At 49.7% G+C, this 20,353-nt stretch overlaps 1 protein-coding gene across 3 annotated transcripts in view; it reads right to left on the reverse strand.

The window, feature by feature from the left end:
* SLCO2B1 (solute carrier organic anion transporter family member 2B1) overlaps positions 1 to 11,764 on the reverse strand; it is a 64,478-nt gene extending 52,714 nt beyond the window's left edge. Inside the window, exon 1 of one of the 3 annotated variants that reach the window (XM_030042974.2) lies at positions 11,682 to 11,764. The gene's annotated coding sequence lies outside the window, so the exon portion shown is untranslated. Of the gene's footprint in view, positions 1 to 7,215; positions 7,235 to 7,315; positions 7,412 to 11,681 lie in introns of those variants that run through there. The other 2 variants (XM_030042972.1, XM_030042976.1) reach the window with 2 other exon arrangements.
* Positions 11,765 to 20,353: the final 8,589 nt, after the last annotated feature.

The raw sequence follows: 20,353 nt of genomic DNA on the forward strand, positions 1-20,353 counted from the left end.
ACATCATCAGAGGGGAGAGGTGTTATCTCAGCCCAGCAAGGTATTTCTGATGCCGAACGCTGCTCTGCTGGAGCTCTCAACGGTGCCTTTCACCTTTTCTCCCCCAGATCACAGGAGCGTGAAATTCATTTGCTAGGAAGACACAGCCACCGAGAGGCTGGTGTTGGGTGGGATGCAGGGTGACAGGCAGAGGTGGCAGGATCCATGGCCACAAGCGGTGTCACTGACCCTGGCGCAAAGCCCTTTAAAGCCAGCGCTGCACCCTGATGAAGCAGAAAATTGCTTCCTTATACGCCTGCAAGTAAACTCTCAAGAAAAATTGCTTCTCCCATAAAACTCAGAGGGACTTCCCATGCTCAATAGCAGTGTTTAGGAGTCTAACGAGGTGCATGGGTGGCCAGGTTTCACCAAGGGTGACCTCTGGGAGACAATGTTTTCGGTGCAGGGGCTTGGTGGAGCAGCTCATGCAGCAGGACCCCAACCAGCAGCTACCAAGAACCCATGGGATTTAGTCATATACTTCAGGGAAGATGATGAATGGATGGTCATTCAGAGAGCAAAGGTGCCTGATGCTGCAGATCCATCAGCTGATATTATTCTTTCAGCTATGGATGAAGGATTTGTCCTCAGAGGCCTGTTTTTTCCACATTACTGTCCTGGGTCACAGCATCCCTTGGGAAGGCAGAGCCTAGCACGACAAGCCCTGCGTGTTGTGGGTACAGGGAGCTGAGCTTGGACATGCCAGCGGGTCAGTCCCACACCAACTGATGCCATCAGGCTACGATAAAATATTACCATTAATTGCAGCCTTACTTGCCTGACGTCTCACCACTGCTCCCAGGAGACAGTGATCTGCAAAGTGGCAAAGTGGGAGGCTACAATCTGGGCAATAACCCCTGTAAGCACAGAGCTGGACCAGATAATCTCGTAAACCTTTGCAGCACAGATTAAGATGCTCCACTTGTCCCCAGGCTGTCCTTTCTTTGACACCAGGGCAGCAGAAGTACCCCAAAACCTCCCAGTTTCTCCGGGACGTGCACAATGGTCCTGGCTGCGATAGCAGGGAACTGGGCTTGGTGGCACCAGAGTCCCATCCTATTACCGAGGACATAAATTTATCACGACGCCTTTATTAATAGCAGCGCAGCTCCTGTTAGCTGAACAAGGAAAAGCACGCGCTGGGCTCAGCAGAGCTTAAGTAAATAACGGCGAATGTAACACAGCAAATTAAATCCCAGCAGGGGAGACAAAATGCCAGCAAATATCCTGTAATCTGTCTTCCTTCTGCTGAATTTCTAGATAATTTACATTCACCGGCAGTAAAACTGGAATAGTGTCAGTGTGTGTATTTATGAGCATGCCTGTGTGAAATGGGAAGCTGGTTTGGAAAATGTGGGTGCAAAGATGCTTTATAATACAACAGAAGGAAAAAAACTGTGCATACACGTCATTCCCTCCCTGGAAAAAGATTGAGAAATAAAAGGGATGCGTAGATGTGCCCAAAAGCTGTTGCCATCTTGTACCAACTGGCAAAAAGAAAGCGAAAATGAGATCAGCCAAGCTCAATGACTCTTTGTAATGAGAAATGTGTCAGGGATTACACACCCCAAAAACTCACAAAAAGTTAAATAAAAGGAAATCTGTTACTGAGAAGTTAAAAAGATTAGAAGAAAGAGAAAAATTGGTGTTGAAACCCATGAAACACAACCATGAGTGATGAGGGAGAGGCACCAGCCCTGTTCCAGCACAGGGCAGCACCGGCTGCTCTCCTGAGGTCCCTGCCAGCCCTGACCCCCTCTGACTTGGGAAGGACGAAGCCCTGGCAGGATAAAAGGGACAGGGTCTCCCCGCTGCAAAGCAATAGGTTGCTTTTGGGTGGTCGTTTCTGAGAGAGCATGCAGCTATTCCCGCAGCTCCACAGATCAAGGCCAGCAGAGCCATACGCACAGCATGGGGACTGTCCCCGTGTGCCAGAAGACCTTCACGGTGGCGGTTGCCATCATCGCGCATCCTTGGGAAGAAGGCAGCCCCATCCCATGAGCTGGAATGGCCTCGCCTGCAAGAGGGGAAAGTACCTGAAAGCAAAAGTGGCTTGGAGCACAGAGGGAAGGAATTGCAGAGGTTACGGGCAAGGGAGGTGTTGCGGTGAGATCCCCAATCTCAGCCAGTTACATAAGCAGCAAGGCTGGGAATTGCATAATGACATGAATCATTCACGCGGTTTCATTTTCAAAGGCTGCCCAGGGCTACGGAGCCGTCGGGGTCCGGTAACCCCAGAGACCCCCTGCTCGCTGTCTTGCCTCTGCTGCTTCCCAAGCTTTGACGGGATGCATCCCGCCACATGCAAAAGCAACGTCTCATTAAACCTCGCCGTAGCTCCTGCCCTTGTTTCTCCCCGTGTGAACTCTGGGTTTGTTTGTGCTGGCAGTCGTGCTGTGGGTGAACGCAGTTCAGCTCAAGGATGTGTAAGATGTTTGCCAGACAGGGATCTGATGGCTTTGCAAGTTTTACTTCTTCTCTGTAAGGTTTTATGGAGGATACTGAATAAAAAGTTAGCTCTCTCCTCCGGACTGTGCCAGATTCTGAGCATACTCTTGCATGGGGGACAAACAAATGTAGTGTGTACTACAGAAAAGTGATGTCTTGTCTCCTCGGTGGGGATTTTCTATTTTAGCACCACCTCCTGTGTGTTTGGCAGGGAAATATTCCCTGCTTCAAGCAGCTTAAAACCCCAGGATAAGAGTTAAAATGACGAATGAAGTATGAAAAGCCCGTTCCCCAGTGGGGACCTGCCTTTCTGTAGGCTGCAGACACGGTGCTTGAGTCTATGGAGAAACATCTGCCAATAGAAGTCTGAAGGAAGGTGATCCCAAACCAGAGTTTTTCTAATTTGGGGGTTTATACACCATAAATACCTTCCTGATAATTTTTTCCCTCCTTATTTTACTGACGCTTGGACAGGAGTGAACACTGAGAAAAAGACTGGCTTTTTCCTGAGTATTTCTAAAGAGCTGCAAGACTTTGCAGTGCCATTTGCAAGGAGCAGCTGGAGGAAACGTATGAAAGCAAGAAAAAGGCAGCAGCCAGGGGGGCTCCAGTGCCTGACAGATGCAGACACGCTCCGATGAGAAAAACTAACTTTTCAAAGGGGAAGCTATTGCAAAATGAAGCGCAGAAGACGCTGCAAAAGCCTCATGCCTTGTATGCGCAGCCTGAGTGAAAGCTCTAATAGCTCCCTGGAGCACAGTCTTCCTGGAGCAATCCAGATGTTGTTTGCTATGTATTATCTATAAGTTCTAAAAAAACCCCCAAACCTACAGGATTTTTCATCTGCACTCGTGGTTTTCCCAGGACCATGGGCCTGATCCTGAGTATTGCACGAGGAGCACCTACACACCAATTCACTTGCTTCTTACCCATCTATTTCCATGGGACATTCAAGGGCAGCTCTTTTCTCCCTCCAGATTAATCCATAGATTAGCAATCAAAGTGTCCCCAGATTTTGGGGGGAGACCACTAAGATTTATTTCACCAGGAGCTGGAAACAGTGTCAGCCACCCGCACGCAAGAGGGATTGATCGAAGGGTAGGTGCAGAGAAATGCTGCTACGATGAACAGGGAACTGAGAGTAGAGCTTAGGAGAAATGAAAAACTTCCTTAGCCAGCAAAAGAGAGGCAAAGAGGAGCTGGTTATAAACGCCCAGGAGGAAACACTGTGGGTAGAGGAGAGTTGGTGACATTATGGGGCGATGTTAGAACAAGGAGCAAGCGCTGGAGCAAGTCCCAGCCTAGTGCAGCTGTCAGCAGCTGGAGCTGGCACGGGAAAGGGAAGAAATGCTGATATTTTGGGCAGCAGGGGAAACAATTCACGTCATAACTAAGTGTGCTTCTTCCATTATTTAATATTAACAGGCTGCAGAAAGTTGTCTTTATTATGGAGGGATGTTGCTTCTTTTCTTTTTGCTGCCAGTTTTTTTTATGCCCTTTGGAAGAAGCATCTCCTACTCACCCCGAGAGCAGGTACAGGCTGGCACACTCAGACAGATCAAGGAAACCCAGTGAAAAAGGAGATTATTTTCTGGAAGTCCCCAGACCTGCAGCTGGAGCCACAGCTGGCCCCAGCCAAGCTGCCTGTCTGCAGCCCGGTGCCCGGCCAGCCGCGAGCCCTCTCCTGCATCCCTGGCAGCAAACTTGTCCCGGGGTTTCTCCAGCCATCCACCCACGATCAATTTCTCCCAGAGGATATTGCAGAGCCTTGCAGCGTTTGAATCATGTTTCAAGCCAGAAATTCCCCGCGTCACTCGCTGTTCTGCAGCTTCTTACACCACTGCCTCCATTTCTTTTGAAAATTAACATTTTCAAAGCCTGTGGGCTAATGACAGTTCCTGAGTAATGAGGCTCCCAAGCCATCCCTCAAGTCCACATTTAGCAAGGTAATGGCTTGAGACACCGAGCATTTAATCCAGGGGATGGCTCAAGCCAGGGCACGTGCAGCAGGTTCGGGATAAACCTGGGATGTGCCGCCAAACTACAGCGAGAGCAGCATGGTGCAGACCAGCACCCCCAGGGAGGCACTGGGACCAAACTGGGAGCCAGGAACCACAGAGAAAGAGGGGTTGGGATCTATTTTGGACCAGACCAAGGTCCCCAGAGATCCCTGGGCTGCTGCAGGGGAGGCAGCAAAGCCAGCAGCCCAGCAAGGCTGAACGGCTGGGTTAGGAGTGCTTGGGTGAGCCAGGACAAAGCATTTCAGAGCTTAGAAATGCCACCCATGCCCAGCAGCATGGCTGGCAAAAGCAAGAAAACTGGAAGAGCAGGAGGGAAAACAAAGAGAAATTAGAGTATATTGCAAAATAACCAAATAATAAATAACAACCAGGAGGGCTGGGAGTCAGGAGGGCTCTCACAGCCAGCTTGATGCCAGGGGTTCCCCCAAGAGCCCTTCAGAAACTTTAGGAGGGAATTGGCCAGAGCAGAGCACAGCTTTGTACATATCTGTGTAAGCAAAGTGGGGGGCAAACCCTCGCTCAGGCTGCATGGCTTTTCAACAGCTGCTGACTCGTAGTGGATGGCAAAGCTGATGGATGCCACAGCGGGGAGGTGATGCTCCTTTCTAATGCTTTTCACCTTTCTGGCATCTTCCACCTGAGCACAAGACACAATAGACCAGTGCAGGGCAGGGAGTGGAAAAAAATGCAGTCATGAAATTGCTGCAAATAACTGATAAAAGGCCCTTTGGACCAGATCGATATAGCTTGCACCACTGGTGAGAAATCAGATCCTGATAGGAGCTTGGATAAAGGATGCTCCTTTGCCCGCTGGAGCTGTACCAGCAACCGCAGGCGAGCTGCACTGCACTGCCTCAAACGAATGTGATATAAGGTTATCATATACAGCTGGTAGGGTGAAATATAGACATGAATTTTGATAAGCTCCTGAAGCAACTCAGCTTTGGCCTATTTGTATGGCTGGGTATCCTTGGTGCTGCTCATAACCAGCCCTAAGTGTCTCTCTTTTTTGCCTCATTTGCCCTTGTTCTTTGATTTAGTCCAACATCCTTGACTGGCATTTTCCTTTTTGCTGTGGACCCAGAGCACTTAGTGCAGCAGTGAAGAGCTCAGAGCCTGCTCAGGTTGGACAAAAAGCAGCAGGACCTGATAGCACCATGGTCCAGAGATCCCACCCGTCTCCTGGTGCACTGCAGGGTCTCCAGCTGGAGAAAGCCCATGGCAGGGCTGCAAACTCATGCACGCTGTGAAAAGGTGCCTCAGACACGTATCCAGGTGAGACAGGAGTGAGGGAGGGATGTGCCCTTCTGACACAGTAACTGCGCAAAAGCACCACAGATATAAGAGGTCCAGGGTGCATCCGTATGTGCACCTTGCAGAAAGCCTTGGGCATACTGTGACTCTTAAACAGAGAGAAACCTGCTCAGTAACTGGAGCAGTAACAGTTTTACAGCCTCCGTCGATGGACACAAAGCATCCTTGAGCAACCCTGAGTCTGTGCCCTGCGGTGTCCCCAACCAAACCTCCGCTCCCTCTCCCTACAACCGGGATGTACTGCCAAGGATGGGGCAGCCTTGACCCCGGTTAACCAGATCCGCAGGGGCTGGAAGCGGAGGGGTGCAACAGCCCCCACCCAGGGTGGGACGTCTACCCCCTCCCGTCCCCATCCCAGCACAGCCAGCCCCGTTGTCACCGTGCCCAGCAGGGAGACTACAGCTGAAACCTGAGAGAAGCAGCAAGCGTCATCAGCTGGGCTGTGCGAAGCACAGCGCCTTCTTCCAGCATTTAATCTCACCTCTACCTGTTAAAAATCAGGGTTTTCAGGGAGGACAGGCTGGTCCCACAGCTCACTCCCAGGAGGCCATGCCCAGCTCCAAGGCTTTAAGCATTGGCTGGTTTAAGGGACACACCAGCTCCACCATTTGCAAGACCCAGGAGAAACCAAGAAGCCTGCTTCACCCAGGACCGCTCCAGCTAAGAAAAACTCAGCAGGATGCTGACAGGAGCAGGCAGAGGCAGCAGCTCAGACCTGAACACAGGGCTCGTCCCGAGGCTAAGCCCACGCGTCTCCTGAGCAGCAAATGCACCTAATAAATAAGAGGGATGCAACCCATCACCTTGGTCACTGGGCTGTTTGCACCTTCACCCACAGCCTGCAGAGCTTCACACCGATCCAAAGCAGGATCACAGTGTTGGTGACAAAAAGCTGATGTGACCTCCTGGCTCTGAGAAAATTGGTGTCAGGGAGCAGGAAAGGGTTAACGCCAGGGGGAAAGCTTTTGTGCAGCTCTGTGCCAGCCCAGGTACAGGTCAGGTCCATACCTGCCTGGCATCCTTCCCGAGAGCCTGCCAAGACCTGGGGTGAGAAGAGGCATTGCTATAAAAGAAGAAGCAAAACTGTAAGAGAAACCAACTGTGGCAGTCTCTGGGGTTGGGAAAACTCCCTGCAAAGGGAGAAATAAGTAGAGCTGCCTTATTGGAAAAAAAAGACTCAAACACATAACCGCAAGCAGAGAGGAGTTGACAAAATACATGTGCAGAAAGCCGGCATGGAACAGGCGTGCAGAACATTTGTAATCGCTCCTTTTTTTTTTCCCCTTTAGCTTTCAAGCTGCTGGAAAAATCCAGCTCCTGAGCCAATGCGTTCAAGGAGTCTTGCAAAACAACACAGGGAAAAGCAGCGTGAGAAACTTCACATCTACCAAACCCTAAGCCTGTCCTGCAGCCTGGAAGCAGACCCCGAGCGAGCTCGGTACCAAAGTCATCCTCAGCATCTCCTTGCAGCAGGCAGGCGCTGCCATACTCACAATTTCAGGACTCTCCAGATCACAATCCCACTGCACTCGGAGCAAAAGTTTTCCTCTGCCGGCGGCTGCTGGGGCCATTCACTACTTTTACTTCCCAGCCTGGAGGTGGGGATGGGTGTGTGGAGGTGGGGCTTAGGCTGCGATTTCAAAAGCCGGAGTACATTTTGACCAAAACTTTTGCAATCTCTTTCAATAGGATTTTTTTTTTTTCCTTCTCCTGCAGTTGCAATCCAAAAACGACAGAGCTGCCCATGTGGTTTGCTGATACAGGGCTTTGCAAACTGCTTATGCAGTCCCAGTCCAAACTGGTCTTTGCTTTTGCTCTGTCTCCTGGCTCCCATCCCCTCTCCCGGATGTGTAAGGGTCCCATCCCTCCGGGTCTTTTTCCTTACATTCATTTTCTTATTCCATTTGCTTTATCTGCATTTGTTTCTTTAACTTTCAAAGCTGTGGTGGTAGCCTGGGATTTGTGATTGCGAGTGTTTGTTTATATAATCCCGGTTTGTTTATTTTTCAGTAACTCTTCCCATTGCTCTTTTGCACTGATCACTAAGGCATTTCCAGCTAAGAACCGGAGGAGTTAATGAACAGGCAACCCCAGTTAAAGCTGTCAAAGGGAAACTGGGATTTCTCCCTTTGGGGTTCTTCTGGTGCCTTTGTGTGTTTGGGTTTCGTGCAGGGGATGGCTCCGGGTGGGCATCGGGGATCTCCTCTTCTCCTTGCTTGGATCCAGGTGGATGCTCTGCCTGGCTGCTGGCACAGCTCCTTTGCTGCATGTTCCCCCTCCTCACCCCCAGTTGCTGGGTTTGCTCCATCTGCTGCTGGCTTGGCTGGGGACGGTGATGGAGGTGTGCCTGCCGTGCCACAGACGGAGCTGGCCCTGGCCCCGGCCATCTCCGTGCTGCAGAGAAATAAGGGAGATGAGCTGCTGCCTGCACTCAGACACCATGAACACAGGCATGGGGTGAAAGCAGAGCTACCAACTTGTTCTGGAAATGCATCGGCAAAGAAAAACTCAGTTCTCTCTTGTGCATGAGCAGGGGCGTGGAGGTTGTCGTACAACGTAGGAGTCGACAGGACCCGCCGCTGAGCATCACCGACGAGGCAGAGCAAGACAGGGTTTGGCTCATCACAGCTGGGGAGATACCCACAATCTCTGGGTGGAGGCAGGGGGAGGTAGTGTGAGGATGCAGTCCCCAATGGGAGCTGGCTGGAGGGGCTGTGTTTAACCTGCGGGCTTGGAAATACATCCAAGCACCCAGGTGAGGATGCTCGCCTTACCCACTTGGGATCTCGATCTGCTCCAGGAGGCTCTTCTCAGTCATCTCTGCAGAAGGAGGTGATGGGCACATCCCCAAACATTGCTGGAGATACTGCAGGTTCTCCAGAGAGCGGCATCAACTGCCTCTCTCAAAACAGGCTCCTGGATGTCCAGCCCCTGGACCTCCAGCCCCGCTGGCCTTTTGCAGCTTCAAAAATCAGGATTCCCACATCTGACTGGGAAACCTGGCTCTCCCCACCATCCCTGACCCTGCTCATATATTTCCCTGCTTAGAAAACCCAGGAACCTCTCTGCAAGCATCTGCAGATGGACTAGCTCAGATGCAGAGTCCGATTTATAAAGCTTTTGGGTGGGACTGGGAAGACGGTCCCGCTCCAGCTCCCTCCCCTCTCACTTTCCACCTGCCACTGTGCCATGGCGGTGGGAAGCCCAGGGGCTGCTCAGGGACCTGATAGCTTGGAAAAGGGTCAAGAAGGGAAAGGTCTTAGCAGAGCAACGTCAGTTATGGATCCTCCGAGGCTCAGACATGCCCTCGGTCCAGGGGAGCCCAGGTTTGGTAGCGCTCCAGGACTGCTGTGGCCATCATTGCCTCCCTTGAGCTTTTGATGGGATGAAGAGGGGAAAGCAAGGCTGGCATGAGGTATTGGGTCTGAACAATTAATGCTGAAGGTGGTTTACTGCTTTGCTTGATAACCCACAGTCTCTGGAGGTAACATTTTCAGGACCAAATGCCAGGAGACTCCATGAGCTGCTGCTCTCTCAGTGGCTCATGCACCCTTATCCTGCACACACTTTTGCAAGTTCACTTTATAGTCTCCATAGAAGCCATTTGTGTGCATCTTTTTCCAAAAAACAGCCAAACAGGTTGTTTTGAACCTCTTCAAATACCTGGATTTCAAATGATTTCAAAGCTCTGGGGAACTGAGTCCGTCCCTTCACCTGCTGCTACCCCTTGGCCAAAACACTGCACCCTGCCCAGGTGCTGCTGTCGGCCCCTCCTGCTGCCTTCCCCAAGGATGCCGGGGTGTACATGGCCTCGGCTGCTCTCAACATCAGTGTCCAGGGCTGTCTCAGCTGCAAACGGGTGCACAAACCCAGGCGAGGTTTGCCAGGACAAATTCACACTTGGATTTCATGCTGTTGTAGCTTGGGGACCAGGATAGATGCAAAGTCACATCCAAGGAGAATATAAGCTACTGGGGGAGATGGAGAGACTTTTGGTGGGTTCCCCATTCTCTTTTCATCCCAAGAGCCACAACAAGCTCCCAGATGGAAACTCCAGATGGGATATTTTCCAATTCAGGGTTGTGGTGCAGCAGCAGCTGAGAAAGGCACAGCCACATTTTCCTCCCAGCATTTCTTGCTGGGATCTGACGGATGGGACGACCAGCCATGGGAAAGGGGGCTCTCTGGGCAGAGGGACTTGATGTTTCCGAAAGGAAGATTATCTGCTTTCCCTGCACAAGCTCATTAAATAATAATTAAACAATGGCTTTATTAGCTCTAGCAGCAGAGATACATTTTGCTAAGTAGGAGACAGCCAAAGCAGTGCGTTCAAAAATACTCTGCCCAAGTGACCCTGAGCTGTCCTCTCAAGCAGGGCTGCATCAGACAGATAATGCACTGCAGAGAAAATAAACTTTATCAGCTCTTGTTGGCTCTGCGGTATCTCAGGAAGGCATTATTAGATCTAAAAAATGTATTATTAATATTTTACAGCTGCATAACTCCTTTCTTTCCAGAGAGGCGGTGCGGCATGCACAGACAGCCCCCCAGGATCCACAAAACGTGCTTAATTTGAGGGTGGGAGGTCAGAGCTCCTCAACAGCAGGGAATAACCCGGTGGGAAGAGGAGACTCTCCAGCTGCAGAGTAGCAAGAAGCAGACACCCAAAATGGCCCGGACGAGGGGGTCATCATCCCCCATGCTTAGAGACCAGCAGGGAAAGGTGGACAGCCCTTTCGGCAGCAATATCACACTGTGATATTGCACGAAAGAAGAGCACCATCTATTGACTCCTCTTCCTCAGCACCTCATTTGTAGCTGCTGTGAGCCGGCACGAGGTTTGCAAGTGCACAGGCTGCTGCTCCATCCCAGGTCCCGGGTGTTTGCCAGACACCCTCAAAGGCAGAGGAGCAACGTCTCCTCGCAGCAAAATGCCCTTGTCCCACTGGTCCAAGCTGGCGACTCGATGGCACAGCACTGGGTTGCATCTCCATGGTCAGACAGGCTCCTCCTGCAGCCCCAAAGGCTGCTCACTCATCTTTTCCCTTGTAGGATGCAAACAGCTTTCTGCAAACCATTAGAGTTGAAGGGAATTTGGCTCTAACCTAATGGATGTCAGAGGTTGGTGGGCGCATGCAGCCCGGCTGTGGCCATCACACATACCCCTGGGCAAGGGGAGTACAACAGCCGCCATCCCCTTCGGCTGCAGGGATTCAATTAGCTATATATGAATTAGCAATATGAATTGGTATTGCATCATGTGGGAGAGGGATGCAGGTGAAACCCTGGCCCAGGTTGCCCAGAGAGGTGGTCGATGCCCCATCCCTGGACACATTCCAGGTCAGTTTGGACGGGGCTCTGAGCAACCTGATCTGGTTGAAGATGTCCCTGCCCATGGCAGGGGGTTGGACCAGATGACCCTGAAAGGTCCCTTCCAACCCAAACCGTTCTACAATTCTAAAAAAGCCCACGAACTCCTTGGAAGGAAAGTGTTTCTCCCGGTGCCCTAGCCCCGTGGCTCCCAGCTCGGAGCTGTCTCCTGCCTGCTGCTGCCACTCTCTGACCAAGAGCTTTCCTGCAGCTCTTCCAGCTTTTAGGTCACGGCAAGCCTTTGACCTTCAAATATTTGGACATGCAGACCCTGAGTGCTTCCCATGTAAGTGAAAAGGATCATTCCTATTGAAAACCAAGCATTAAGAAAGTCCCAGTGACTGAAACCTGAATGGGCTACATGAAGTGCTTTAATAGCAATCTCATTACAGTCAGTTCAGAGGTGTTAAATCCTCCAGAGGACGTGGTGGAAGGACTATTTCTTGGAACAATTAAAACCAGTTTGCAGCAAATGATAACAACACTTACCTTGTGCTAAGAGATTATAAAACGTCACATGTCTGAGATTATATATGTCCATAGATGAATAAATTGGGGCTTCCAACCTGGAAGAAGGCACATTAGTAAGCTCTTATCTGCCCAGGCTCTGCTGGTTACTCCAACTCTGCTCTTGGTCCAAGAGTTAAGCTGGGTTTGCAAAGGAGCAGCTCAGTGTCCTGCATGGGAAATGGGACACATCACTTGTGGGGCTGAGGTTGATTCTTTTCCATGTGTGGGATTAGGAAAAAAACAGCTGGATTAAGGCCGGGATTTTACATCTGAGCTCTGCTGACGTCTTACAGAGGGCCAGCCAAAATCCAAGACACAAATGTTTTGAATTCTGCAAAAATTGTTTGCAGAGCTGGGATCTAAACTGGGTGGCTGGAGTCCAACAGCAGTAATTAGCTGCCTTGCTTCTATATATTTTGGGGCTGCTTTCTGAATCCCTGCCTTGCCTTTTAATGCATGTAGGAGTTGCACTGAGAGCTGTCAGCAACCGTAGCACAGATGTCGATGCGGGCTGAGTTCAGAAGAGGAAAGCCAAAGACAAAAACAGAGGCTGAACTCATGGTTCCCTTTCCTGTCCCTCAACCACGGGACTTTCCTTCCTGTCCTGAAGAAAGAGGAATCCCATGGGCTGTACAAATGCAATGAGAAGTATCCTCATTATTCTGCTGCTGAACTTCATCCTGAAATTCTTCTATAGCAGCAGAGGAGGGAAATTTCAAGGCATATATTCAACTGAAATTTCAATTCTTATGAATGGGCAGTGCTATAGAGACACCCAGGAGAGCAAATTGTGACAGAGCTGGGTTTCAACATCTGCAGCAATAGCTGGGAAGGGTCAGAGAGAAATCCTACCCTGGGTAAGGAGGAGGAAAGCAAAAAAAAGGGAAAAAGTACAACTTTTCCCCATTCCATTCTTGCGAAACTGCCAGCCCACTCCCTTGGGCGTAACTATTTTGGGACAGCAGCGCCTGCAATGTGTGAGATGCCTTCAGTCTGGGAAAATCTTTCAAAATATGAGAATGGGTTTTTATGAATAACACAGAAGGAATAATGTTTCCTGAAGGATGTGCTTTGACTTGAAAACCTTCCAGCGGGGGATTTACGCCGCACTCAGAGGATGCCTGAGCTCAGAGCATTTATGTTGCTGCATAATTGCACAAGATGCACTTCTTGGAGAGTTTCAAGTCTATTAATGCACTTCACTCCTCGGGGACATGGTGTCAGAGAGACTGCGATTTATGGACAGAGGCCATCATGCTGTTTGTAATTCAGCTAAAAAAAAAAAGCTTGCAAGTCATGATCCTTCATAGTCCAGTCCAGATTTCCACCCCTCGCTACATCTGAGTGCTAGGTGTTAATTAGGAAACCTGATGGTATTATAGAAAGGCAAGTGGCTAAACCGTGAGTATGCACATAGGAAGAATGCACTGAAAGAAACATCTGGTTTTCTGTTTTCTTTCCTTTTTTTTTTTTTTATGAAGTACGTCATACAAGTCGGAGCATCGTGGAAAACGAGGTCTTTCCTTGGTCGAGGATGTCAGCTGGGTGAGCACTTACACCTGCTATCCTCTCAGCACGGCTTTAAAATGCAGAAGGTCCTTTGCAACACCTTCGTTGTCCACACAGACTTTCTGCTGAGGCTGCAGATGGATACTAATTAATGGCATTTGTGGTGGCGGCAGATTTATTGAAGCTTAATGTATGGAAAACAGCCCCCTGACCATGTCCAGTGCGGGCAGCTTGGTCCACATCTAATGGGGAGACGCAAGGTCCTGCCACCTCCTGCTATTCCCTAAAGCCTTTCTGTCCAGGCAGGCTTAGAATTAGTCTTAATTGCTTCTAATGACCTGAGGGCCGATATAGCAATGCTGTGAGGAGGGGCAGAGTTTCTCCTAAGAAGGATCTTACTGAAAAGTAATCAGTCACTGAGCCAGACTGCGCAGGAGTTCAAGGCAGGCACCGCCGGGTGCTTAATAATTGAACGAGTTCCTGCTTCTTGGAAGCATTTGTAATTTGCAGTTGTTATTGAAGTGAAACTTTACATGAATTTATACACAGAAATCCTTAGAAGAACTGTGCTTTTATCAGCCCTCAAAGTTATCTAAATTATAATACATTTCATCTTTACTAGAGCAGGCTAAATAAATTGCTATGTAAGTAAATGTTATTACAGCGCTGATAAAGCACTGCATTCTTCCCATTTTCACCAGTATCCTTTCTCTCTCTTTTTGAAGATGTTTACTATCACCTATCAATTGAAATATAATTGCACCAAGCCCACACCCAGTCAGTCCTTAAGGGATGAGAAAGAATTGTAATCAGTTTCTAGAATGGAAAAGTCCTTGGGAAGGAAAGCCAGGCTGTATGGCTCAGCCAGGAGAGACATAGCTTGGGCTAAAGTAATTTAAAAAATCATTTTGGCATTATAAGAGTCCATCTGGGAGAATTTCAGTTAAAAATCTGTGGGACTGAGAGATACCGTCCTTCAAGAAATGCAGCCCAAGAAATGAATGAGATATGAAAACCCTCAGGGGAAGAAAAGGGCTTGGGGATTTTGCCCTCTGTGATGCCGCCAGCTGGGTATTGCTGAAACAGGAGAGTGATGCTGCAAGGATGCAGGGGACAGGGAAGGGCAGATTGTCTCCAGCAGACTCCAAACTGGGTTTCTCCCAAAAAAGCGAATACGGCAGGTCAAAGGTTTGTTTGGGGTTTTTTTAACCATGTGCTCACTAGGACAACCCAGTAATAACAACAACCATCCTGAAATTGCTCTGCCCTAGCACAGACTTTGTTGGGGAGAAGGAGGCCAGTGGAGGTGCGGGGAGGATGCATGATGAGCAGCTCTCTGCACAGAGACTCACTGGCTTTCATCCATAAATCCTGAATGAGGAGCAGAGACAGCAAGCGGGGAGAGCAGGGAAGGAGTGGGACCCAGGTGAGGACCTAGACCCATGCAGAAATAGGGTTAGTCCTAACAGGGGTAGAAAAGAGGGATGAAGATGATGATGGGTCAGTCCACCCAACATCCCAGGTGTATCTTAATGCAAGGAGTGTGGAGGGGAATAGGAAGAGGAAGCCTGGACTTGGGTCAATGGCTCCTACTGCCCAATCAGAGACCCAGGAAACAATTTCCATAACTAGAATATTAATAGGAAAAGGACTAACGTTTTCAGGAAGGGTGGACAGGAGCAAAAGGGGAGCGTGATGGTTTCTGTACCATTGCGGAGGTACAGACCTATTCTGAAGTTCAGACAATGCTGAGGATTAGACCAGCTGAAAGCCCGTAGGAGATGGGACAGCAAAATGAACACTGTTGTGTGGGTCTGCTACAAAGCCATGAAGATCAGGTGGAGGAAGCTTTGCAGGCAGCTAACAAGGTAAAAAAAAATGGAGTTTACAGAAATGAGGGATTTTCAACTCAAGGGATGGATAGAAAGTGTTGTAAGAGCATGGTCTGGTGCTCTGGTTTCAAGCCAAGAAGGAAACCCAGAGAAGGTGGGAACTGGGTGAGATCGCTGGGACAATAGTGAAGAGCAGCAGGAGCACGTAGGGGGGATCCGGCCAGCAAGGATGGGCACCAGAGCTGGAAGGATGGCCACCAGCATGTGGAAAGGAGAAAGCCCAGGGAGCAGGTGGTCTTCTGCTCCATGGTGGCATTGCCAGCCAACACTGCTTAATGGCTTTTTCACATCAATTTTCACCAAAAGGTCAACTGCAGCTGTGAGCAAAGTAGACAGCTACAGTGGAGGGGAATGGACAGAGCCAAAAATGATGAAAGAGGAGTTTTGGGAGTGCTTAGATAATCTCAGTATTTTCAAACTGCTTGGGCCTTATTTTGGAGGACTTGAGGACAGGGTCTCTTCCAGTGCTGGCTTTGGAAAGTCATGGTGAGAGGCTGTAAATCTGGAAAAGCGCAGAGCGAAAGCAGCTGAGAAAACAGGCAGGAGCCACGCTAAACCCTGCCATGCCAGCTGCACACGGAGATAAGCTGAGCTTAGAGCCAGCTATTGCTGACAGCCGAGGAGGGACAGCACAGGCAGTGCCATGGTGACATTCAGGAAGCTCCAAAGTCCTCTCCATCAGAGCCTTTGCCCGAGCAGGATGACACAGAATAGCCTCAAAGTATTAAAATTTAACTTTTTGTTTTCTTGATTTCCAAGTGATCAGCAAGTCTCACAGCAAAGCTGACATGCTCCATCACTGACCTCTGTTTTTACGCCCAGAGAGCCTCCCATGAGCAGGACACTTGGCCACCTCTCCGAAGGGCTGACCTCAGCTGTGGCAACATCAGAAAAATACCTCCCAGGCACAATGGCACCTTCTCATTAAGCCAGACTAATTGGATTTTCTAAATAGGAGAGGAAAATGTCTACATCCGAGCAATCATCCTGCTTGTGAGGAACTCCCAAAGGCTACAGGAAGCAATTAAGAGAACACCCATGTCCAGGTGGCTAGCAGCCCACCTCATCCATGAGATGGTCCAACAGTGGCCCCAAGACTATAACCATTTACAACTCAACATTTCCCCCAGTCAGGACAGTCATTAACTATTTAGCAACCCTGAATTTCTCTTCCACTGACATCCCAGGTCCTTCCTTGAACTTGTGTCAGATTCACCTTGAAGTATCCCATGGGAGGGAGCTCCACGGCAGGACAGATGGGACCCCACATGAAGAGCCACCTCCTCTTGTTTGCTTTGATGCACCCGCTGGTGACTTCATTGGATGTCCCTGGAGTCACAGTGCAAATTCGGGCATTTCGGTTGCCCAGAGAGGTGGTCGATGCCCCATCCCTGGACACATTCCAGGTCAGGTTGGACGGGGCTCTGAGCAACCTGGTCTGGCTGAAGATGTCCCTGCCCCTGGCAGGGGGGTTGGACTAGATGACCTTGAAAGGTCCCTTCCAACCCAAACCATTCTATGACTCTAACATGAGGTTTGCAGGGCCCTGACCAGCCCACGTCTCACGGTAGGGCTTCACCTGACCAAGTGGAGATTTCCACCTCCAGGTAGCTCCTTTGGGCTCAACAGAAAAAAAAAAAGGGATGCTCTGAGGATGTGGTGCCCTGATCCATGCAGGAGACAGTCCCATTTGCAGGGGGAGGCTTGACTGGTGGCCACAAAGCTTTTTCCAGCCAACCCTTCTAGGGTCTGCACCGTGGGTCCAGGGCAGACATTGCAAACCCTGGTGAGCCTTGCTCCACCAGCGCATTTGTCCAAGTCGCTGAGCTAGGCATGGCTGTGCTGATATAATCGCAGACCCTTTCTTGTCTTGTAGCACTGCGCTAGGGAGCATTAAAAGCATGTCCATCGGTCATAAATCCAGCCATAGGTGAAAACCTGAATGCCGTATATAGTCAGGGGGTTTGGTCTGACTGATGGACACTGCAAGGAGGTAAGGCATGAGGGACACTCACCCAAGTGCCAGTCACTTGGGCCATGTATCCCCCCAAAATAACTAGGTGGGGGTTATTTACCTGCTGAGAAGCTGGTGGAAACATGCAGAGCCATCAGCTGGTAGTTACCACTGCAGCTTGGGACGGAGATGGACGACAGAGGGGAGGGAGGGATGGATGGGTGGATGGATGGATGGGTGGATGGATGATCTCTTCTGCCACTGGCAGAGAAGAGGAGTGGTTCGGCAGGTGCTGGGGACACTGGGCCCCCCAAGGCCGGGGAGCTGTGTGCCGGTGTGCCGGGGGGTGGCAGTGTTAGAGCAGAGAAGGAGGACGCTCCCTCCATGCAAGCAGGGAGCTTGCAAAGTCCCGGAGTCGGGATGCCCCGAGCATCCTTCACCCCGCAGCCCAGCAGCTCTCCAGAGAGTCCTGGGGCTGGGTCTGAACTTTATTTCTGTGCATATCTCTGGGCAAAGGGAGGAAATAAAAAAATAATGACTTAACTGACAATTTTTAGGGAGGCAAAAGGAAAAACCAAACAGCTGTTCTGGGTTCCCGCTGCTCACAGTTTTGTGTGAGCTAGGATTGCACCCACCCACATCTTGAGCAGATCCCAAGGACATCCCGGCTTCCCGCCAGCCTCAGTTTCCCCATCTGCAAAGTCAGGGATGTTCAGATGCATTTCCCAGTGAATCAAGTCACCGCCACCCACCTCTCAACCCGCTGCACAGAAAACACCCAGCCCTGCCTATAAATTTGGGACTGCTCACCTGCAGAGCATCCCAGAGCCTGTGGGGTACAAGCTGCTTAGGACCAGTTGTGCTTTGGGGAGTCACTGAGTCCTTCACCCCTTTTTAACAGGATAGCACATGCCTCGTGCACAGAAAAACCACAAGCACAAGGGACGAAGGAAGGTGTCATCCTCACCCTGCCCCCATAGCCCTCTCTGTTCTTGTTTTTGCAACTTGAGCTATGGGAGTGATTTATATAGAATTCATGTGCTGTAGGGAAAGGCATTTTTATGGCATCCAAATACTGATTAGATCTAGTTGTGATGCTCACCTTGTTCATAGCATATCCATTTATTAATCTTCCCTTATTCAGCTATTTTATTAATTATCGATCGTGCACGCTTGGTGAAATTGGGTAGCCGAGGAGTGACATCCAGCGGTTTAGGCACACGAAGAGAAATGAGCATTTTCCTACCCAGAACTTCTGAAATTTGAAATCAATGGTGTGGTCAATAATCTTTTGAACTGGGGCAAGCTGGGTTCATTATTCCAAAAGTATTAGTTTGCTCCTACAGAGGATCACTCCCAGCTCGAGCAGGGAGCAGGGTGGAGGGGATGGAGATAAGGTGAATGCGGATCTGGCATTTGAACCACCCCCAACAGTAGGACCAGGGGATGCTCACCAAAACCAGTAGAGGAATGGTTTAAAACAGGAAAGTCCTGGTTTTATGCAGCAGGCAGTGCATCTCAGGGATTTGCAGCCCATGAGGCCATAGACATGCAGAGGACCAGCAGGTCAAGTTGATGGACAATGGGTCCATGAAGAGATGGCAAAGGGATTGGGTGACAGTTTTGGCTGCTGGGGTAGTGTGAATGCGAGGAAGCCCAGGAATGGGCTGTCCCTGTTAGCATCTCCACTGCGGACAGCAAACAGGGTGAGCTGGGCCATGGTCTGACACGGCTGGGCATCAGTTGTGCTCTTATGTTCTTGGCCAAACACTGCTAACTGATTTTTATGCAGACATGTTATTTTTATTGTTTTTTTTTTAAAAAAGAAATAATGAAATAGAAAGTTATTTCAGATGGCATCAATGTAAGAAATTTTTACATAAATGAATTCTTCGCTGGGTCTTTTCTCTTTAAATCTAGCATATATGCGAAAATGAAAGTATTTTCCAGCAAGTCATAATTAGGAGAATGAAAGCACTTGCGCTACTCTGGGACATCCGCAGGGTACAGCAGTGTTCATGAGTTTACTTATGGGAGAACAAAAAGTGGCTCCAGGATGACACCCCATATCTGCAGAGCAGCCCAAAATGTAACCTCTCTCCAAAGACCAAGTCACCCAGAGCTTCTTAACATGTCAGGACTGAAAAAAAAACCCCAACAGTTTAAAGAGTTTAAGATCTTTAAAACTCCTACTACATGCTCACTGGGACCCATGCAATCTGAGGCTCCAGCTCCCCTAGGCTTCAGCACACTCCAGCACCGGCCATGCAAGCCCTGATTGTGCCGTCCCTGGATATTAATTATTCTGAAAAACATTTCTAAAACCCCAAAGATCTGCGAGCCACCAAGAGACCAATTTGCACTGTTTTCACTGGCGTTGCCACACAAGTGTACAAATCAGTGTTTCAAAACAAACATGTTTGGAAACGCAACTTCTCCTGAATGTTTATGGGGAGTATTTTTAACATGAGGACCCAGGAGCTCCGCCATCAGGGGCACTGCGTCCGCTCGGATGCAATCAGAAATTCAAGTGGGAAATTGCTCCAGAAGGTGTATGTCAGAAAATGCATGGAAACAAGCAGAGTCATTACCAGTCCTGTTTGTGCGGAGCGTGATCACGGCTTAGCGTTGACGTTACTTGCTCTCATGTCCATGGAGCAGGGCCAGATCCTGCCTCCTGCACAGACAAAAGGGGACACATGCCTTTGGTCTTCTTGCACCAAGAGGTGCTCCAAGAAGTGATGGCAGAAACCAGATGACCAGATATGATCATGAGAGGGGGGACAGGGTAGAAGCGGTAGCAGTGTTGATTTGCAAATTGGAAATTTTTGAAAATTTGCAAAAAATTTTCAGATTTGCAGATTGAGGGAAGGTGAGGCTGGGACACAGGGGGGTTTGAGCTCCAGGCAAGGAGAGGAAACCATAGGGAGCACCAGTGAGACTCACACAATGGCAGACAGCAGAGGAGAAGTGATTCATGAGCTGGAGGAGCAGAGTGTGGCAGTGGGACAAGGTAGCTCAGACAAGTCTGAGGGCAAAGGGAAGGAGGGAGAAGAAAAGGAGATAAAAAGAAGTATGGGTTGTAAGTAATGAACCGAGCTGAACTAGCATGGGGCTTGGCTATTCTGCCATCCCAACAGGTGGTCCCAGCTAGGAAGAGGGGGAGCACCCACATGAAAGGACTTGGCATTCAAGAGGCACCAGGGTCTCGTTCAGGGAGGTCTGGTTGGCTTCTGTCTGACAGCTCTGCTGCCCTGTCCCACACCTGGCCAGATGTGCTCGGGAAGAGGGCATGG

This window comes from Aquila chrysaetos, chromosome 19 (assembly GCF_900496995.4).
Source record: "Aquila chrysaetos chrysaetos chromosome 19, bAquChr1.4, whole genome shotgun sequence".
Lineage (NCBI taxonomy): Eukaryota > Metazoa > Chordata > Aves > Accipitriformes > Accipitridae > Aquila > Aquila chrysaetos.